The following is an 18,339-nucleotide window of genomic DNA, read 5'->3' on the forward strand; positions in this document are numbered from 1 at the left end:
GGGATGTTCTACAGGCCGTGCCATGTTATCAAAGGGCGAGTGAGGCGGCCCCGATATATTTGGCTTACTATACTGGAGTCCCTTTACACGTCTTGCAGGAACAGGAGGAGGCCACTGAGCCTCTCAAGCCTGTTCCGCCATTCAATGAGATCATGGCTGACCTGTGGCCTAACTCCATAAACCCACCTTTGCCCCATATTGCTGAATACCTTTGATTAACAGAAATCTCTCAATCTCAGATTTAAAATTAATTGACCGAGCATCAATTGCCATTTGTGGAAGAGAATTCCCAACTTCTACCACCCTGTGTGTGTAGAAGTGTTTCCTAACTTCACTCCCGAAAGGTCTGGCTCTAATTTTTAGACTCTATCCCCTAGTCCTAGACTCCCCAACCAGCGGAGATAGTTTCTCTCTATCTACCCTCTGTTCCTGTTAATAGCTTGAAAACTTCGATCAAATCACCCCTTAAACTTCTAAATTTTAGGGAATAGGCCTTGGAGAGGATGCAGATGAGATTTACCAGAATGGTACCAGAGATGAGGGACTTCAGTTATGTGGATAGACTGGGGAATCTGGGGTTGTTCTCCTTAGAGCAGAGAAGGTTAAGAGGAAATTTCATAGAAGTGTTCAAAATCATGAAGGGTTTTGACAGAGTAAATAAAGAGAAACTGTTTCCAGTGGCAGGAGGGTCAGTAACCAGAGAACAGACTGAAGGTCATTGGCAAAAGAACCAGAGGGGAGATGGGATTTTATTATTTTAACGCAGCGAGTTACGATGATCTGGAATGCACTGCCTGAAAGGGTGGAGGAAGCAGATTCAATAATAACTTTCAAAAGGGATGAATACTTGAAGGGAAGAACATTTGCAGGGCTATGGGGAAAGGGCAAAGGAGAGTGGGACTAATTGGATCGCTCTTTTGAAGAGCCGGCACAGGCACGATGGGCCCGAAATGGCCTCCTTCTGTGCTGTACGATTCTAGAACCGAATCAGCGGAAAGAGAAAGCAGCCCTTGGGGTTACTGCCAGATTTGCAATCCCAGCTTCCACTTGCTGAGCGGGGAAACTTTACGCAGTCCGTCTGCTTGCACCCCCGGCTCTCCAAAAAGCCCAAGGGAAGGAGGATGTCTATGAAAGAAAGCTCTTTGAATAATTGTTTTTTTTTTTTTTTTTTTTTTTTAAAAAAGGCAGCGGACGTGTACCTGGAATGGTTTGCTTTAATGGCAGACTCTGCGGCTGACCGGTCTGCACCAACTGAAGAATGATGGTCTTTGCTGGGCTGGCGGTAGGCAACATCGTCATGACAACCGGTTTGGGCTGGATGGTCGGCTTGCTGCACAGGATGCTGTTGGCCTTGGTAGTCGTGGTGGCTTGTACTGCAGCGAAGGAGAAACAAAGTGAAATTACAGCAGGGGACACACTGCCCGATGTTTACGGAACACACGCATCCAACTCCTGCTGCTGCCCGTCTGATCTCAGCACCAGGCATCGGACTGCAACAGGGTAATACCCCATTATCCAATGAAAACACAACTACTGGACTGCGCAACACTTTAAATCAACGCAGCGCTTTTTGTAATACCTAAAACGCCACCGGGTACATTTTAGCATGATGAAAAGGGCTAAAGAATTATTCCTTAATTCACAAAATTCATCTGCTAATTCAGAATAATGAAGGGCCGTGTGCGAAGTCAGTTTATCTGTATCAATCACAGTTGCATAGCGGCTGACTGCATGTAACGGCCCCTAATTCAACACCAATTGGAACATCAGGCTGAGGCCCTGCAAGGGCTGTTGTAGATGCTCTTATGCAGCAGGGCCTGAGGCACACTGTTGAGGGACAGCAGAAGGAGCTTTACTCTGCTATCTGTACTTAATTACATAGTATTAACAGCACAGAAACAGGCCATTCGGCCCAACAGGTCCGTGCGGGGGTTTATGCTCCACACGAGCCTCCTCCCACCCTCCTTCATCTCACCCAGCAACATATCCTTCTATTCCTTTCCCCCTCATGTGTTTCTCTAGCTTCCCCTTAACTGCATCAATGCTCTTCACCTCACCCACTCCCTGTGGTAGCGAGTTCCACATTCTCACCCCTGTCTGGGGAAAGAAGTTTCTCCCGAATTCCCTATTGGATTTATTAGTGACGAGCTTATATTTGTTGGCCCCCCCCCCCCCCCGAGTTCTGGTCTCACCCACAAGTGGAAACATGTTCGCTACGTCTACCCGATCAAACCCTTTCATAATCTCAAAGACCAGCTCACCCCTCAGCCTTCTCTTTTCTACAGAAAAGAGCTCCAGCCTGTTCAGTCTTTCCTGGTGGGTAGAACCTCTCAGGCCAGGTCTCATTTCTAGTGAACCTTTGTTGCACCTTCTCCAGTGGCTCCGTCTCCCTTTTGATCAGATGGAGACCAGAACGGTTCAGGGGGCTCCAGATGTGGTCTAACCAAGGTTCGATACAAGTGATAGCAAGTTCCATTCCCTGGCAGTAGCATTCATTCCTCTGATATATGGTGTAGCACTTTCTTCTCCCGTACAAAGGCAACCATTTAGATTCTGGCAGGCAAACCTCATCGGTAGTCTGACCCAACTCTCAGGACAGCACCGGGGTGTGGGGGGGGGGGGGGGGCAAAGCAGTAGACACAACTGGTTAGCCCAGCTAACCTGGAGAGTGGAACTGTTGGGGCCAGAACTCATAGTATTCTTTCGGAGAATTAGACAGAGTTGTACTCAACGAATCTTTTTTTTAAAAAAAAGTTTAATTCACACTTTAAAAGAATGTCATTTACTTGCTGGTCCTTGTTTCACTGGCGAGGTCCCATTTTCCGTTTTTACCACATTGAGCTGAACCGCATTCAGCGGCGGGTTGAGAATGTCCTCGAATATGCATGGCGGTGTCGGAGGATCCTCGGTTTTCACAACTGGAAGTGTCGTCTCAGTGTTTAGGGTCTGATGAGGCTACACATTTGGGGGGGGGGGGGGAGGGGGAAAAAGGCAAACACCAGTGACTTTACTCAACATGTACAATTTTACAAAAGCGGTTTTGCTCCCCATTATTTGCAAAGCTGCCCCACCCCCCACAAGGATTTCCTGGATGATGTAAAGTTGAACACTTTGCTCCCTGGCCTCTACTAAAGGTGGGAGATTTTCAGGGCTGCGTATAGAGACGCCGCTATTCCTGGCCAGAATGGAGATGGTTAGGTGATTCCCCCGGCAATCTCACATGCTGTAAGTGACTGGGATTGATTTTAAGCACATGATCCCTTTAGCCTTAAGAAATATATCTAACTCTTTCTTGAATATATTTAATGAATTGGCCTCTACTGCCTTCTGTGGTCGAGAATTCCACAGGTTCACCACTCCCTGAGTGAAGAAATTCCTACTCATTTCTGTCCTAAATGGCTTACCCCTTATCCTTAGACTGTGACGCATGGTTCTGGACTCCCCGGCCATCGGGAACATCCTTCCTGCATCTAGTCTGTCCACTCCTGTCAGAATTTTATACGTTTCAATGAGATCCCCTCTCATTCTTCTGAACTCCAGCGAGTATGAGCCCAATCGACCCAATCTCTCCTCATACGTCATTCCTGCCATCCCAGGTATCAGCCTGGTGAATCTTCGCTGCACTCCCTCCATGGCAAGAACATCCTTCCTCAGATAAAGCGACCAAAACTGCACACAATACTCAAGATGTGGTCTCACCAAGGCCCTGTACATCCTTGTTCCTGTACTCGAACCCTCTCGCTACGAAAGCCAACATACCATTTGCCTTCTTAACCACCTGCTACACCTGCATGCTTACCTTCAGTGACTGGTGCACAAGGACACCCAGGTCTCGTTGCACTTCCCCTTCTCCCAATCTATTGCCATTCAGATAATAATCTGCCTTTCTGTTTTTGACACCAAAGTGGATAACCTCGCATTTATCCACGTTATATTGCATCTGCCATGCTTCTGCCCAATCACCCAACGTGTCCAAATCATACTGGAGTTTCTCGGCATCCTCCTCACAGCACACACGCCCACCCAGCTTTGTGTCGTCTGCAAACTTGCAGATATTACATCTATTTCCCTCGTCTAGATCATTAATACATATTGTGAATAGCTGGGGTCCTAGGACCGGTCCCTGTGGTACCCCACTAATCACTGCCTGCCACTCGGAAAAAGACCCATTTATTGCAACTCTTTGCTTTCTGTCTGCCAAGCAGTTCTCTATCCAAGTCAATACCTTGCCCCCAATCCCATGTGCCTTAAGTTTACACGCTAATCTCTTATGCGGGACCTTATCAAAAGCCTTCTGAAAGTCCAAATACACCACATCCACTGGTTCTCCCTTATCTATTCTACCAGTTACATCCTCAAAAAGTTCCAGTAGATTAGTCTAGCACCATTTACCTTTTGTAAATCCATGTTGACTTTGTCCGATCCTGTCACTGTTTTCCAAGTGCTCTGCTATTACATCTTTTATAATGGACTCCAGCATTTTCCCCACTACCGATGTCAGGCTTACCGGTCTGTAATTCCCTGTTTTCTCTCTACCACCTTTTTTGAATAGTGGGGTATCTTTAGCTACCCTCCAATCCATGGGTACTCTTCCAGAGTCTATAGAATTTTGGAAGATGACCAGCAATGCATCTACTATTTCTAGGGCCACTTCCTTAAGTACCCTAGGATGTAGATTATCAGGCCCTGGGGATTTATTGGCCTTCAATCCCATCGATTTTCCCGAACACCATTTCCCTACAAATACTGATTTCTTTCAATTCCTCCCTCTCATTAGGCCCTATGTTCCCCGACATCTCTGGGAGGTTATTTGTGTCCTCCTTTGTGAAGACAGAACTAAAGTATGTATTTAATTGGTCTGCCATTTCTTTGTTCCCCATTATTAATTCCCCTGATTCTGACTGCAAGGGACCTACGCTTGACTTCACCAATCTTTTTCTCTTCACATGACCTTGTCCACTCTCTATTCTAAACACTCCACACGCTTGAATGTTCTGACCATTTCCATCCCCTGGGTTTTCCCATGTTTCTGACACTCCCTCCTGTTCCCTTTTGATTTCACTTCTATCTGGTGCCCCTTTTACTTTTTCCTTCCCTCGGGTATTATTTAATTTGCCGTCTCTCGGATGGTCCCTTTGTCATGTCCTTCCCACTGGTGTTCTATCTCACCCTAGTTCCGCTCCCCTGCCCCTCTTTACCTTTAACTTCCCAGCTGGAGTCTGTGGTTCCCTTGGTGTATTTCTGCCCGTGTTTTGATTCTCCTCTGTCTCTGGGCTCCGATGATTCTCGATGTTCTTGAGGTTTTTATTTAATTTTACAGGAGTCTCTGGAGCAGTTGCCACGAGTTTGTTCCCCTGCACCGATGAAACAAACAAATCTCACCAACAAGACATTGTCACTGGGTTGTAGCCGCCCTGACCTCAGGTGACATTTGGACCATCCGCACCACCTGTGACTGCGACCGACGCCCATCAGTTTGCAGCTGGCAGGAGGCAGGGTGAAATTATGGGATGGACCTGTTAGTGACCTTTAACCCCGCAGATCGTCAGCGGGGCGGAGTTTTTCCCGCCGTCATTCGCTCCCGGATTGAAGATGGGAAAGATTCTCTCAGTGAAAGTGTGGGTGAAAGTGTGGAGATGGGACATGTTGTCCGTATTGTAAAATGACACCTATCCGCCCTCATAGTCCAGGTGCACCCCGATCTTCCGGGGCTCCACACTCGGGGTGAGGGAGTGGGGGGCGGTCGGTGAGAGGGAGGTGCCAGAAAAATTGTCACTTCCGGTTCTCAGCCACACAATCCAGTATCCTGTCTGGTCTCAGGTCGATTCTCCCTTTCCTCCCGGCAGACTCTCGGGTCACTCCCACAGCCCACTCAGTCTTGTTACCTACCTCCACCTCCCAGTAGTGTCTCCCTGATGTGAATCCCTCCGATCCCAGGACACAGGGCCAGGAATCAAACCTCTCCGGGGTGTCAGAGAGCGGCTGCTGTTTGTCTTCGAGTCTCATGCTGGTCTGGTCCTCAGACAGGATGAGCCGGGGATTCGCTGTGTTCGGATCCAGAGTCAGAGAGGCTGGAGCTGGGGGAAAGTTAAAATAACAGTCAGTGATTTAGTTTCTTGCTGTGATTTATTCAAACTCTTTCCCATTTAAAGTGACCACTCGGGCTCTGGGTTGTGTTCATGGAATCTGCTGTCACTCCAGGGTTTATGACCGGTCGATTTTGGCCCCGACTCAGCGCTGCAGCGGAAGCAGCGCCCGGAGATAACGCTGAGGACCACAAGAAATAGTCCTCGGTTCTAATCTACAAATTCGGGGTGAGTAATGGCACCTATCGTGCCTGGCTTGCAGCAGAGCTCACATAAGACCCAGCAGGAGTGGGGAGAAGAGGCCGCCATGGGGTGAAGAGACTGGGGTGAGGTGCGGTGGGGAAAAGAGACAGGGAAGGCAGCGGGGTGGGGAGATGGGAGACGTTGGGTAGACGGCAGAGGGGTGTAGACGGCAAGGGTGGGTGTAGACGGCGGGCGCTGGGGATGGAGGCGTGTGGGGGGGGGGGGGGGGGTCGGTAGCGGGAGGAGATGGCGGGGAGACAGACCGGCAAGAGGGGAGAGTCACAGTGGGGTGAGCGAGAGAGCACGGGTGGGGGGGGGGGGGGGGGGGGGGGGGGGAAGAGTTAAATCAAGGGAGGTAATAGCGGGGGGTGGGGACAGTGGGGTGATGAGGAATGAGTCTGCTGGGGGGAGAGTAGTTAGCGGCCGGGGGGGGGGGGGCGGGGTAGGAAAGGATGTCTGGGGGTGAGGAGGAGACAGGGGGCGGAGGAGCCTTTAAAATGCATAAGGAATCGGTGAGAGAAACTCTAGGGGAGCGCAAAACGTGCGCGATCACATTGTCCGTCGATTATACGCTATCGGGCAGTGCCTATAAATGGAAAAATGGGGGAAGAATAAATAATTCAAGGGGGAAACTAGAAAAGTGGGAGCAAGAGTATAAAGAAGTTGAGGAGGAAGCTGCAGCCCACATCATGAGTTGACCAACAGCCTGACCAGGAATACAAGCAAAACTGGAACAACCAGGCAGCCCCCAAACTCAGAGACCCCAGCACCCACAGAGCAGGAATCCACCTTCTACTGGAACCTACACCAGGCACAATCCAAGACAGATGATTCTTCCTGAAGCAAGCCCATCGATCCCGTGGATTAACAACTGACAATGTGATCATTTAATCCACGATCTGGGAGCCCGTTCAGTCTCTGCTCATCTGGATTTATAAATCAAGAAAAGGAATATAAGAGTTTTACCGGGGTTAATGGCGTCTATCATTTCTCTCCACGCTGTGTACTGTAAAGGGCCGTTGAACTTTCCGATAGACAGGGCGCCATCTGCTACTGACAGTACTTTATATTCCTCACTACTCCTGTAAACAGTAAACAGTTGATGTTATAAATTGTCCATGAACAATTTTCTGAGTTATTTTCCCAAACTGTGCAGAGTTTCAGTAAAGAGCATGTCCTACCTCCTCTTCTGACAAGTTTCCTCCTGAAATAAATAAAACACAATCTGAGTTGACAGAGACTGAGCGTCTGTATCCGGACAGCAGAAATGACACCTAGATTGTTACAAGCTGCTGATAATCTGAGAGAGAGAGAGAGAGAGAGAGAGCGAGCGAGCGACTGGGGGGTAGAGAGAGCGCGGGTGGGGGGAAGGGAGGGCGGAAGGGAGGGCTTGAGGCTGAGAGACAGGCACGGCCACGCCCGGTTGCCAGGGTAACCCTGCCGCGCCGCCCCGCACTGCCGAGAGCCCAGCTCTCCGAGCCCCGCCCCCCCGGCCAAGAGCCGCGCTCTCCGAGCCCCGCCCCCCCCGGCCGAGATCCGTGCTCTCCGAGCCCCGCCCCCCCCCCGGCCGAGAGCCGTGCTCTCCGAGCCCCGCCCGGCCGAGAGCTGCACTCTGAGCCCCGCCCCCCCCCGGCCGAGAGCCGCGCTCTCCAAGCCCCGCCCCCCCCCCCCGGCCGAGAGCCGTGCGCTCCAAGCCCCAGCCGGCTCGCACTCCCGTTGCCGGGGTAACCCGATCCGCACTCTCGAGAGCCCCGCACCCCCCCGCCCGAGCCGAGCGCGGAACAGAGTCTCACCTGCTCCTGCTGCGCGCTCACCCTGACCCTCGTGGCTGACGCCGTTGCCCCGGGTAACGTGACACGGGGGGTGGGGGGTGGGGGGGGGGGGGGGTGGTGGTGAGGAGCTTAGCAGCAGCCCAGTTACCTAGCTCGGGCCTGGCTGGGCAAGAAAGGCCCAGGCTTTCAGGCCTAAGAAAAAAAACGGGCAAAGGTAGGAAAAAGAATGTTCAGGTTAGATAAAATATTTACAAATGAGTGATTTATTTTAAAAGAATTTAATAAATTGAATTTTATTTTGCTGGAAATGTATATTTGAAAAGAAAGACGCAGAAAGCAGGAAAAAGAATGGAAGCAAGATGGCGGCGACTCACCTCGGTTCAGAACGATAAGGCCCGCCCACACACGCACCGATTTGGTCGACCATCAGGTCACCAAAGCGTAGGATTGGTCAATTGTCCCGTCACTCGACCGTAGGAGGGCCTGGCCGCACGCGGCAGCAAGCCGCCGTACGATTGGTCGACCTCGAGGTCACTCTGTCGCTAATGAGCGGATAATGAGATGCTAATGAGCGGAACGTTGAAGGTTTTTCAGATACCGCGAGCGCGATTTTAGCCCGGCCGAAACGTAAATACGCTTACAACCGTCTCGGAAGCGTAAGCTTTCTTTGGAGGTAATGCGCGCGTAGGTACGCCCTGTAACTTTCGAGCGCATAGCCCGACAGACGCACAGGCGAAGACAGACAGACAGACAGAGACAGACAGACAGATAGATGACCTGGACTTGTGAATACAAGGCATAATTGACAACTTTGCAGCAGACACAAAACTTGGCAATGTAGTAAACAGTGAGGAGGATAGCGGCAGACTGCAGGAGGACAGAGACAGACCGGTGAAATTTAACGCAGAGAAGTGTGACGTGCTAGATTTTGTTAGGAAGAACGAGGAGAGGCAACACAAACTGACGAACACAATTTTAAAGGCGGTGCAGGAACAGAGCGACCCGCGGGATCACTTACACAAATTGTTTAAGGTGGCAGGACAAGTTTATAAAGCTGTTAAAGGAGCAAATGGGATCACTGGCTTTATAAATATTGGCACAGAGTAGAAAAGCAAAGAGGTTCTGCCAACCCTTTATAACGCACTGGTTCGGCCTCAGCTGGAGGATTGGGTCCAGTTCTGGGCACCACACTTTAAGGAGGATGTCAAGCCCTTGGAGAGGGTGCAGAATGGTACCAGGAATGAGGGACTTCAATGATGTTGTGAGACTAGAGATGGTGGGATTATTCTCCTTAGAGCAGAGAAAGTTCAGGGAAGATTTAATACAGGTGCTCAAAATGATAAGAGGCTTTTATAGAGTAAATCGGGAGAACCTGCTTCCACTGAGAGCTCGGTCCTAACCAGAGGACACAGATTTATCATAATTGGCAAAAAACCAGAGACGACACGGGGAAACACTCTGTTACACAGCGAGTTGTCGGGATCTGGAATGTACGACTGCAAAGGGCGGTGGAAGCAGATTCAATCATAACTTTCAACAGGGAATTGGGTAAATACTTGAAAAGGAGAAACAATTCTGGGCTATGGGGAAAGACCAGGTGAACGAGATTAATAGGTCAACTCTTTCAAAGGGCCGACACAAACACGATGGGCCGAATGGCCTCCTTCTGTGCTGTGGGATTCTATGATTGTAAGTAGTTGAAAAGCCTGATTTGTGTGTCAGATACTGGAACTCAACATCAGTGTCACTCACAGACACAGTGACTCTCACACCCACCGCACCAGACACACCCACTAATTTTAACTAACTCGATTCCAATGTGCGTTCTCGGTGAATATTAAACTTGGGCAACACAGAAATAATTACAAACATACTGTCAAGATCACGGCAAGCCATTTCCGACAGTGTGGGAGCCGGTTAGTTCGGTGACAACAGCAGAACCGCCCCGGAATAGACAAAACAATCGGTTTAAATCAGTTTCGCATTTTCAGAAACTGCTGCATTTATTTCAAAGTTATCATAGAATAATAAAATCATAGAATATCACAGCACAGAAGGAGGCCATGCAGCCCATCTCGACTGTGCTTGGTCTTTGAAAGAGCGGTCTAATTTATTCCCACACCCCAGCTTTTCCCCAGAACCCTGAAAATGAGGCCTCTTCAAGTACATGTCCCTATGGAATCTGTAGTGTATGTACCTTTAAGAGAGAGCTACTTTTACAGCTCCTGTATACTGTAGTACCGGCAGTGACCACACCTGTATATAAGCCTTGAGCATGCCTCTGTACTGTCAGTCTTGAGACTACCCTACTCCAGTAAACACCTGTTGATTGTTAAGTTACAGCCTCCGTGTAGTTATTGGGAAAACATCATACTTTAAGAATCACCAATTCAACAGTGGCGACGAGGTCGATTCGAATCTGCCTGCAACTCTGCATTTCCCTTCAAGGATTCACTCCGGGAGGATGGTGGAAGAAAGTCGAGACCAGTAGCACGGGCGTCGACCACGAGCAACCGCCCAGTCATCCAGCAGAGAGTGAACATCGCAGGGGAGGCTGTTGAGAGCCGGGCTTGGTTCCCCAGCCATGACGATCCAGCAACAGACTGGCAACAGGTACAGCGCAGACCCTTCCCGGACAGCGGCGGCTGGAGCCGACCGACGGCATAGAAAAAGCCGAGCAGCGTCGACGGGGTCAGAGGGCGAAGCGCACAGGGCGCGGCCGGGGGTTGAAACAACGGGAAAGGCGCACAGGAGAACGCGCAGAGCACAGCCAGGGCTCAAGGGCTGAACCGTGTCCACGGGGAGAAGAAGGGAGAGCGCAGGAGACGCCATTGAGAAGGAGGGAGAGCGCGGGAGACGCCATTTTTAGAAGCCGCAGCGGAGAAGAAGTGCGAGCACGGGAAGAAAGGAAAGCGTGGGAAGACGCCATTTTGTGCCAGCGGAGAAGAAGGGAGAGCGTGGGAGACGCCATTTTAGACAGTTAAATCACACCCAGGGATGCCGAAGAGTGGCAGTATCACTGCGTTCGACAATGAAGTCGAAGATTGGGCGACATATGTGGAACGCATTGAGGTGTACTGCAGGGCGAATGAAGTGCCAGATGCTAGGAAAGCACTGGTTTTGTTAAATTCCGTGGGTGCAAAAACTTATGGCTTACTGCGAAACCTAATAACCCCAGAGAAGCCCGTGGATAAGAATTTCGAAAGCATAGTAGAAATCCTACAGGACCACTTAAACCCCACACCGCTGCTGATAGCAGAAAGATTTAAGTTCCACAAAAGGAACCAGCATAAAGACGAAAGTAATGCTGAGTACTTAACGGAACTGCGCAAGCTATCGAAACACTGCCAGTTTGGAGTGGAACTAGCAGATACGTTAAGGGACAAGTTTGTGTGTGGGCTTCAAAGTGAAGGAACCCAGAAACGGCTTCTATCAGAAAAGGATCTTACACTGGACAAGGCTTTCAGCATGGCAGTATGTTCTTATGTATCACACGAAGCAGCCGCACGGGGCGCGGCAGAGATACAACGGAGACCGCAAGAATATGGCACCAATGAAATGTCATATGGAGCAGGGAAGTGTTATCGCTGCGGCAGAACAACACATGACCAGACGGATTGTTGGTTCAAGGACCAAGTGTGCAGACATGAAGGTAAGCATGCAGGTGCAGCAGGCGGTTAAGAAGGCAAATGGTATGTTAGAGCAAGAGGGTTCGAGTACAGGAACAAGGATGTCTTGCTACAGTTGTACAGGGCCTTGGTGAGATCGCACCTTGACTATTGTGTGCAGTTTTGGTCACCTTACTTGAGGAAGGACGTTCTTGCCATGGAGGGAGTGCAGCGAAGATTCACCAGGCTGATACCTGGGATGGCAGGAATGACGTATGAGGAGAGATTGTGTCGATTGGGCTTATACTCACTGGAGTTTAGAAGATTGAGAGGGGATCTCATCGAAACCTATAAAATTCTGTCAGGTCTGGACAGACTAGATGCAGGAAGGATGTTTCTGATGGCCGGGGAGTCCAGAACCAGGGGTCATAGTCTAAGGATAAGGAGTAAGCCATTTAGGACTGAAATGAGGAGGAATTTCTTCACCCAGAGAGTGGTGAACCTGTGGAATTCTCTGCCACAGAGGGCGGTGGAGGCCAGTTCATTAAATATATTCAAGAAAGAGTTGGATATATTTCTTGAGGCTAAAGGGATCAAGGGATATGGGGAGAAGGCAGGGACAGGGTACTGAATTTGGATGATCAGCCATGATCACATTGAATGGCGGAGCAGGCTCGAAGGGCCGAATGGCCTACTCCTGCTCCTATCTTCTATGTTTCTATGACAGTGTGGAAAAGCAGGACACATAGCAAGAGTCTGCAGGTCAGGGAAGAAAACCAGCAGCAAGAAATCTCCACAGGAGAAGTACAAAAAGGTACATAAGGTGATGGACAGTAGTTCAGACGAACAGAAAAGTGACACAGACTCCGGAAGCAAGGAACTGGGTTGTCTGAACCTACATAAGGTAATCAAAATGGAGGATCACCAGACTATCTGGGTCACACTCAAGATAGACGGAGTCCAAGTGAAAATGGAATTGGACACTGGATCAGCCCTAAGAGTCATAAACCAAAAGGGACTACAAGTGGCTATTTTCACATATACCCTTGAAAACTAGAGATTGTCTTGAAGGCGTACACGGGGCAAAAAGTCTACCCCAAAGGAAAAATAAGGGCGAAAGTGATATACAAAGGCCAGGAAATACCTAAAATGGACCTATATGTATTGCCAGATGGAGGACCACCACTACTAGGACGTGAATGGATCCGGAAGATACAATTAGATTGGCATTCCATACAGGCACTGAAGGTTGAGGCCAAAAAGGATGACGACGTCACACCTGGACGACTGTCAAAAATGCTAACTGACGCACAAGAAGTGTTCCAGGAGGGACTCGGAACACTAAAAGGCACAACAGCAACGATTAAAATAGAGGAAAATGCAAGCCCAAAGTTTTTTTTAAGGCCAGACCGGTGCCTTATGCGATCCGACCAGCGTCGAAGCACAGCTGGAAGGGTTGGAACGTTCAGGAGTACTGTCCAAAGTAGACTGGAGCGAGTGGGCTACACCCATCATTCCTGTAATGAAGAGGTTGTTGAGTGATACGCCTGGGGAACCAAAGAAGGTCCGCATCTGTGGGGATTTTAAGGTGACAGTGAACCCAGTCCTTCACACGGTACAATATCCGCTTCCACAGATTGAGGATATTTTCGCCTCGCTATCTGGAGGTAAACGCTTCACCAAAATTGATCTGGCCCAGGCGTACTTGCAAATGGAGGTAGAAGAAGCCTCGAAACAATACCTCACGATCAACACTCATAAAGGTCTCTACCAATACAACCGGCTGGTGTTCGGGGTAGCATCGGCTCCGGCTATTTGGCAAAGGGCAATGGATCAAGTCCTGCAAGGGATTCCAGGGACCCAGTGTTATTTGGACGACATCCTGGTCACGGGCGAAAATGACAGTGATCACCTCGCCAACCTGGAGAAGGTGCTCACTAGATTAAAGGAATATGGGCTACGAGCTAATCACCACAAGTGCGAGTTTTTCCAGAAACAGATCTCGTATTGTGCCACGTTATTGATGAAGAGGGTTTACATAAGTCCCCTGAAAAGATTGAGGCAGTAGTCAAGGCTCCAGCACCGGAAAATGTGTCACAACTGCGGTCGTTCCTCGGGCTGGTGAACTACTACCATAAGTTCTTACCAAATTTGTCTACAGTATTACACCCACTGAACACCCTACTGCAAGCTGAGGCAGGCGTACCAGTCTCCAATCTCAGGCAGGCGTACCAGTCTCCAATCTCAGGCAGGCGTACCAGTCTCCAATCTCAGGCAGGCGTACCAGTCTCCAATCTCAGGCAGGCGTACCAGTCTCCAATCTCAGGCAGGCGTACCAGTCTCCAATCTCAGGCAGGCGTACCAGTCTCCAATCTCAGGCAGGCGTACCAGTCTCCAATCTCAGGCAGGCGTACCAGTCTCCAATCTCAGGCAGGCGTACCAGTCTCCAATCTCAGGCAGGCGTACCAGTCTCCAATCTCAGGCAGGCGTACCAGTCTCCAATCTCAGGCAGGCGTACCAGTCTCCAATCTCAGGCAGGCGTACCAGTCTCCAATCTCAGGCAGGCGTACCAGTCTCCAATCTCAGGCAGGCGTACCAGTCTCCAATCTCAGGCAGGCGTACCAGTCTCCAATCTCAGGCAGGCGTACCAGTCTCCAGTCTCAGGCAGGTGTACCAGTCTCCAATCTCAAGCAGGCGTACCAGTCTCCAATCTCAGGCAAGGAGAAAGGTCAAAAGTATTCAAGGTGTGACGTCACCACAAAGCGGGTAAGTGATTGGTTGGTAAGTATTTCTCCTTTGTTAAGCTTAAATCTCTTTGGTTTATAGTTTCTAAGGTGTGATATTCACCATCTACAATCGAGGCAGAGGGTATTTAAGAATAATAATAAATTTAATTAATTACATAGAATGGGAGATCAGGCGATGTGTTGCTGCTGCAATATGTGGGAGCTGGTGGACACCATTGATGCTCACGGTGATCACATTTGCAGTAAGTGTTGGCTGCTCGAGGAATTCCGGCTCCGTGTTGAAGAGCTGGAGTCCGAGCTTCAAACACTGAGACACATCAGGGAGGGGGAGAGTTACCTGGACTCTGTGTATCACGAGGTAGTCACACCAATTAGATTAATGAATTCAGATGTAGGCCGTGGCCAGGGTCAGGATGGTGTGACTACAAGTGAGGCAGGTACGGGGATCCAGGAGGTAGTGTTGGAGGAGCTGCAGCCCTTGCACTTGTCCAACAGGTTCGAGGCTCTTACTCCCTGTGAGGATGGGAACAGGGACTGCGGGGAGGATGAGCAACCTGGCCACAGCACCGTGGAGCAGGGGACCATTCAAGTGGGGGGGGGGGGGGGGGGGGGGGGGGGGGGGGAGTTAAAAGAAATGTTGTAGTGGTAGGGGATAGTATCGTTAGGGGGATAGATAGAGTTCTCTGCGGCCGAGAGCGAGAGTCCCGAAGGCTGTGTTGCCTGCCCGGTGCCAGGGTTAAGGGCATCTCCTCTGGACTGGAGAGAAACTTGGAGTGGGAGGGGGAGGATCCAGTTGTCGTGGTCCATGTTGGTACCAACGACATAGATAGGACAAGGAAGGAGGTTCTGCTGAAGGAGTTTGAGCAGCTAGGGGTTAAATTAAAAAGCAGAACCACAAGGGTAATAATCTCTGGATTATTACCTGAGCCACGAGCGAATTTGGCTAGGACAAATTATGGCTCAAAGACTGGTGTGGGAGAAATGGGCTTTGCTTCCTGGGACACTGGCACCAGTACTGGGGCAGGAGGGAGCTGTTCCGTTGGGACGGGCTTCACTTGGCCAGTGCTGGGACTAGAGTCCTGGCGGATCATATAACTAGGGCTGTAGAGAGGGCTTTAAACTAACTAGTAGTGGGGGGGGGGGGGGTGGGGGGAGGTTCCTAGAGAGCAAATAATACAAATGACAACAGAGAAGGTCATAGACTTAGGTAGCAGTGGGGATATTAAAAACCAGAGCATGTCAGGAAGGGGCAGAAGGTATGGAGTAAAAGGTAAAGTAATAAAAAGGGCAAAAGCAGGAACCAAGTGTCACAAAACATCTTTGAAAGTTCTCTATCTGAATGCACGTAGCATTCGTAACAAAATAGATGAGTTAATGGCACAAATAACTACATATGGGTATGATCTTGTGGCCATTACAGAAACATGGCTGCAGGGTGACAATGCCTGGGAATTAAACATACCAGGTTATTTAACGATCAGGAAGGACAGGCAGGAAGGAAGGGGAGGTGGGGTGGCTATGTTAATAAAGGAAGGAATCACTGTAATACAGAGAAAGGATATTGGGTCAAAAGATCAGGACAATGAAACAGTTTGGGTGGAGGTAAGGAATAATAAGGGGAAAAAAAACACTAGTGGGCGTAGTCTATAGGCCTTCGAACTGTGGCAACTCTGTTGGACGGAGTATCAATCAGGAAATAGTTGAGGCTTGTAATAAGGGAACATCTATAATTATGGGGGATTTTAACTATCATATTAATTGGACAAATCAAATTGGGCAGGGCTGCCTTGAGGATGAGTTCATTGAGTGTATTAGGGATGGGTTTCTTGAGCAGTATGTAACTGAACCGACCAGGGGGCAAGCAACCTTAGATCTGGTCCTGTGTAACGAGACAGGATTCATTAAAAATGTCCTAGTAAAGGATCCCCTTGGAATGAGTGACCATAACATGGTTGAATTCCATATTCAATTAGAGGGTGAGAAGGTTGGATCTCAAACAAGCGTGCTAAGCTTGAATAAAGGAGACTATGAAGGTATGAGAGCGGAATTGAGTAGAGTGGATTGGGAAAATAGATTAAAGGGTAAAACGATACATGATCAGTGGGGTACATTTAAGGAGTTATTTTACAACTTCCAAAAAAAATATATTCCACTGAGAAGAAAAGGGTGTAAAAGAAAAGACAGCCATCCGTGGCTAAGTAAAGAAATTAAGGATAGTATGCGACTAAAAACAAGGGCATATAAGGTAGCCAAATCTAGTGGGAGGATAGAGGATTGGGAAAACTTTAAAAGACAGCAAAAAATAACAAAAAGATTGATTAAGAAAGGGAAGATAGATTATGAAAGTAAATTAGCAAAAAATATAAAAACAGATAGTAAGAGTTTTTATAGTTATATAAAAAGAAAAAGTGTGGCTAAAGTAAATGTTGGTCCCTTAGAAGATGAGAACGGGAAATTAATGGTGGGAAATATGGAGACGGCAAAAACACTGAATAAATATTTTATATCAGTCTTTACAGTAGAAGACACTAAGAATATCCCAACATTGGACAAACAGGGGGCTAAAGGGGCGGGGGGGGGGGAGGAGCTAAACACGATCAAAATCACTAAGGAAGTGGTACTCGGTAAAATAATGGGACTCAAGGCAGAAAAATCACCTGGACCTGATGGCTTACATCCTAGGGTCTTGAGGGAAGTGGCGGTAGGGATTGTGGATGCATTGGTAATAATCTTCCAAAACTCCCTGGACTCAGCAATGGTCCCGGCAGACTGGAAAACTGCTAATGTAACACCCTTATTTAAAAAGGGCAGTAGACAGACGGCTGGAAACTATAGACCGGTTAGCCTAACATCTGTGGTAGGTAAAATTTTGGAGTCCATTATTAAGGAGACAGTAACAGGACATTTGGATAATCATAATTTAATAGGACAAAGTCAGCATGGTTTTATGAAGGGGAAGTCATGTTTGACAAATTTGCTGGAGCTCTTTGAGGAAGTAACATATAGGGTGGATAAAGGGGAACCAGTGGACGTAGTGTATTTAGACTTCCAAAAGGCATTTGACAAGGTGCCACACAAAAGATTATTGCTGAAGATAAAAAAAATCACAGGATTGGGGGTAATATTCTGGCATGGATAGAGGATTGGCTATCTAACAGAAGGCAGAGAGTTGGGATAAATGGTTCATTCTCAGACTGGCAATCAGTAACTAGTGGTGTTCCGCAGGGGTCAGTGCTGGGTCCCCAACTCTTTACAATCTATATTAACGATTTGGAGGAGGGGACCGAGTGTAACATATCAAAGTTTGCAGATGATACTAAGATGGGAGGAAAAGTAGTGAGTGAGGAGGACATAAAAAACCTTCAAGGGGACATAGACAGGCTAAGTAAGTGGGCAGAGATTTGGCAGATGGAATACAATACTGGAAAGTGTGAGGTTATGCACTTTGGCAGGAAAAATCGTAGAGCAAGTTATTATCTTAATGGCAAGAAACTGGAAAGTACTGAAGTACAAAGGGATCTGGGGGTCCTGGTGCACGAAACTCAAAAGGTTAGTATGCAGGTGCAGCAAGTGATTAAGAAGGCCAATGGAATGTTGGCTTTCATTGCTATGGGGATAGAATATAAAAATAGGGAGGTATTGCTTCAGTTGTACAAGGTATTGGTGAGACCGTACCTGGAATACTGCGTACAGTTTTGGTGTCCATACTTAAGAAAGGACATACTTGCTCTCGAGTCAGTACAAAGAAGGTTCACTCGGTTAATCCCGGGGATGAGGGGATGGACATATGAGGAGAGGTTGAGTAGATTGGGACTCTACTCATTGGAGTTCAGAAGAATGAGAGGCGATCTTATTGAAACATATAAGATTGTGAAGGGGTTGG

The 18,339-nt window shown here is 48.7% G+C and overlaps 1 protein-coding gene and 1 pseudogene across 2 annotated transcripts in view; one reads left to right on the top strand and one right to left on the bottom strand.

Moving 5' to 3' along the window:
- Positions 1-18,339, top strand: part of LOC147096368 (zinc-binding protein A33-like) — a 766,539-nt gene that overhangs the window by 550,327 nt on the left and 197,873 nt on the right. The gene's annotated exons all lie outside the window — the stretch shown is intronic.
- Positions 1-18,339, bottom strand: part of LOC147096380 (E3 ubiquitin-protein ligase TRIM39-like) — a 49,053-nt pseudogene that overhangs the window by 29,761 nt on the left and 953 nt on the right. Inside the window, exons 2-7 of the transcript XR_015074888.1 lie at positions 7,511-7,533; positions 7,296-7,411; positions 5,890-6,077; positions 5,199-5,354; positions 2,787-2,955; positions 1,200-1,373 (exon numbers count right to left, since the gene is read on the bottom strand). The product of XR_015074888.1 is annotated as an E3 ubiquitin-protein ligase TRIM39-like (transcript). The remainder of the gene's footprint in view (positions 1-1,199; positions 1,374-2,786; positions 2,956-5,198; positions 5,355-5,889; positions 6,078-7,295; positions 7,412-7,510; positions 7,534-18,339) is intronic.

This window comes from Somniosus microcephalus, unplaced genomic scaffold (assembly GCF_052327205.1).
Source record: "Somniosus microcephalus isolate GS21.2 unplaced genomic scaffold, FLI_Smic_1.0 unresolved_chr1, whole genome shotgun sequence".
Classification (NCBI taxonomy): domain Eukaryota; kingdom Metazoa; phylum Chordata; class Chondrichthyes; order Squaliformes; family Somniosidae; genus Somniosus; species Somniosus microcephalus.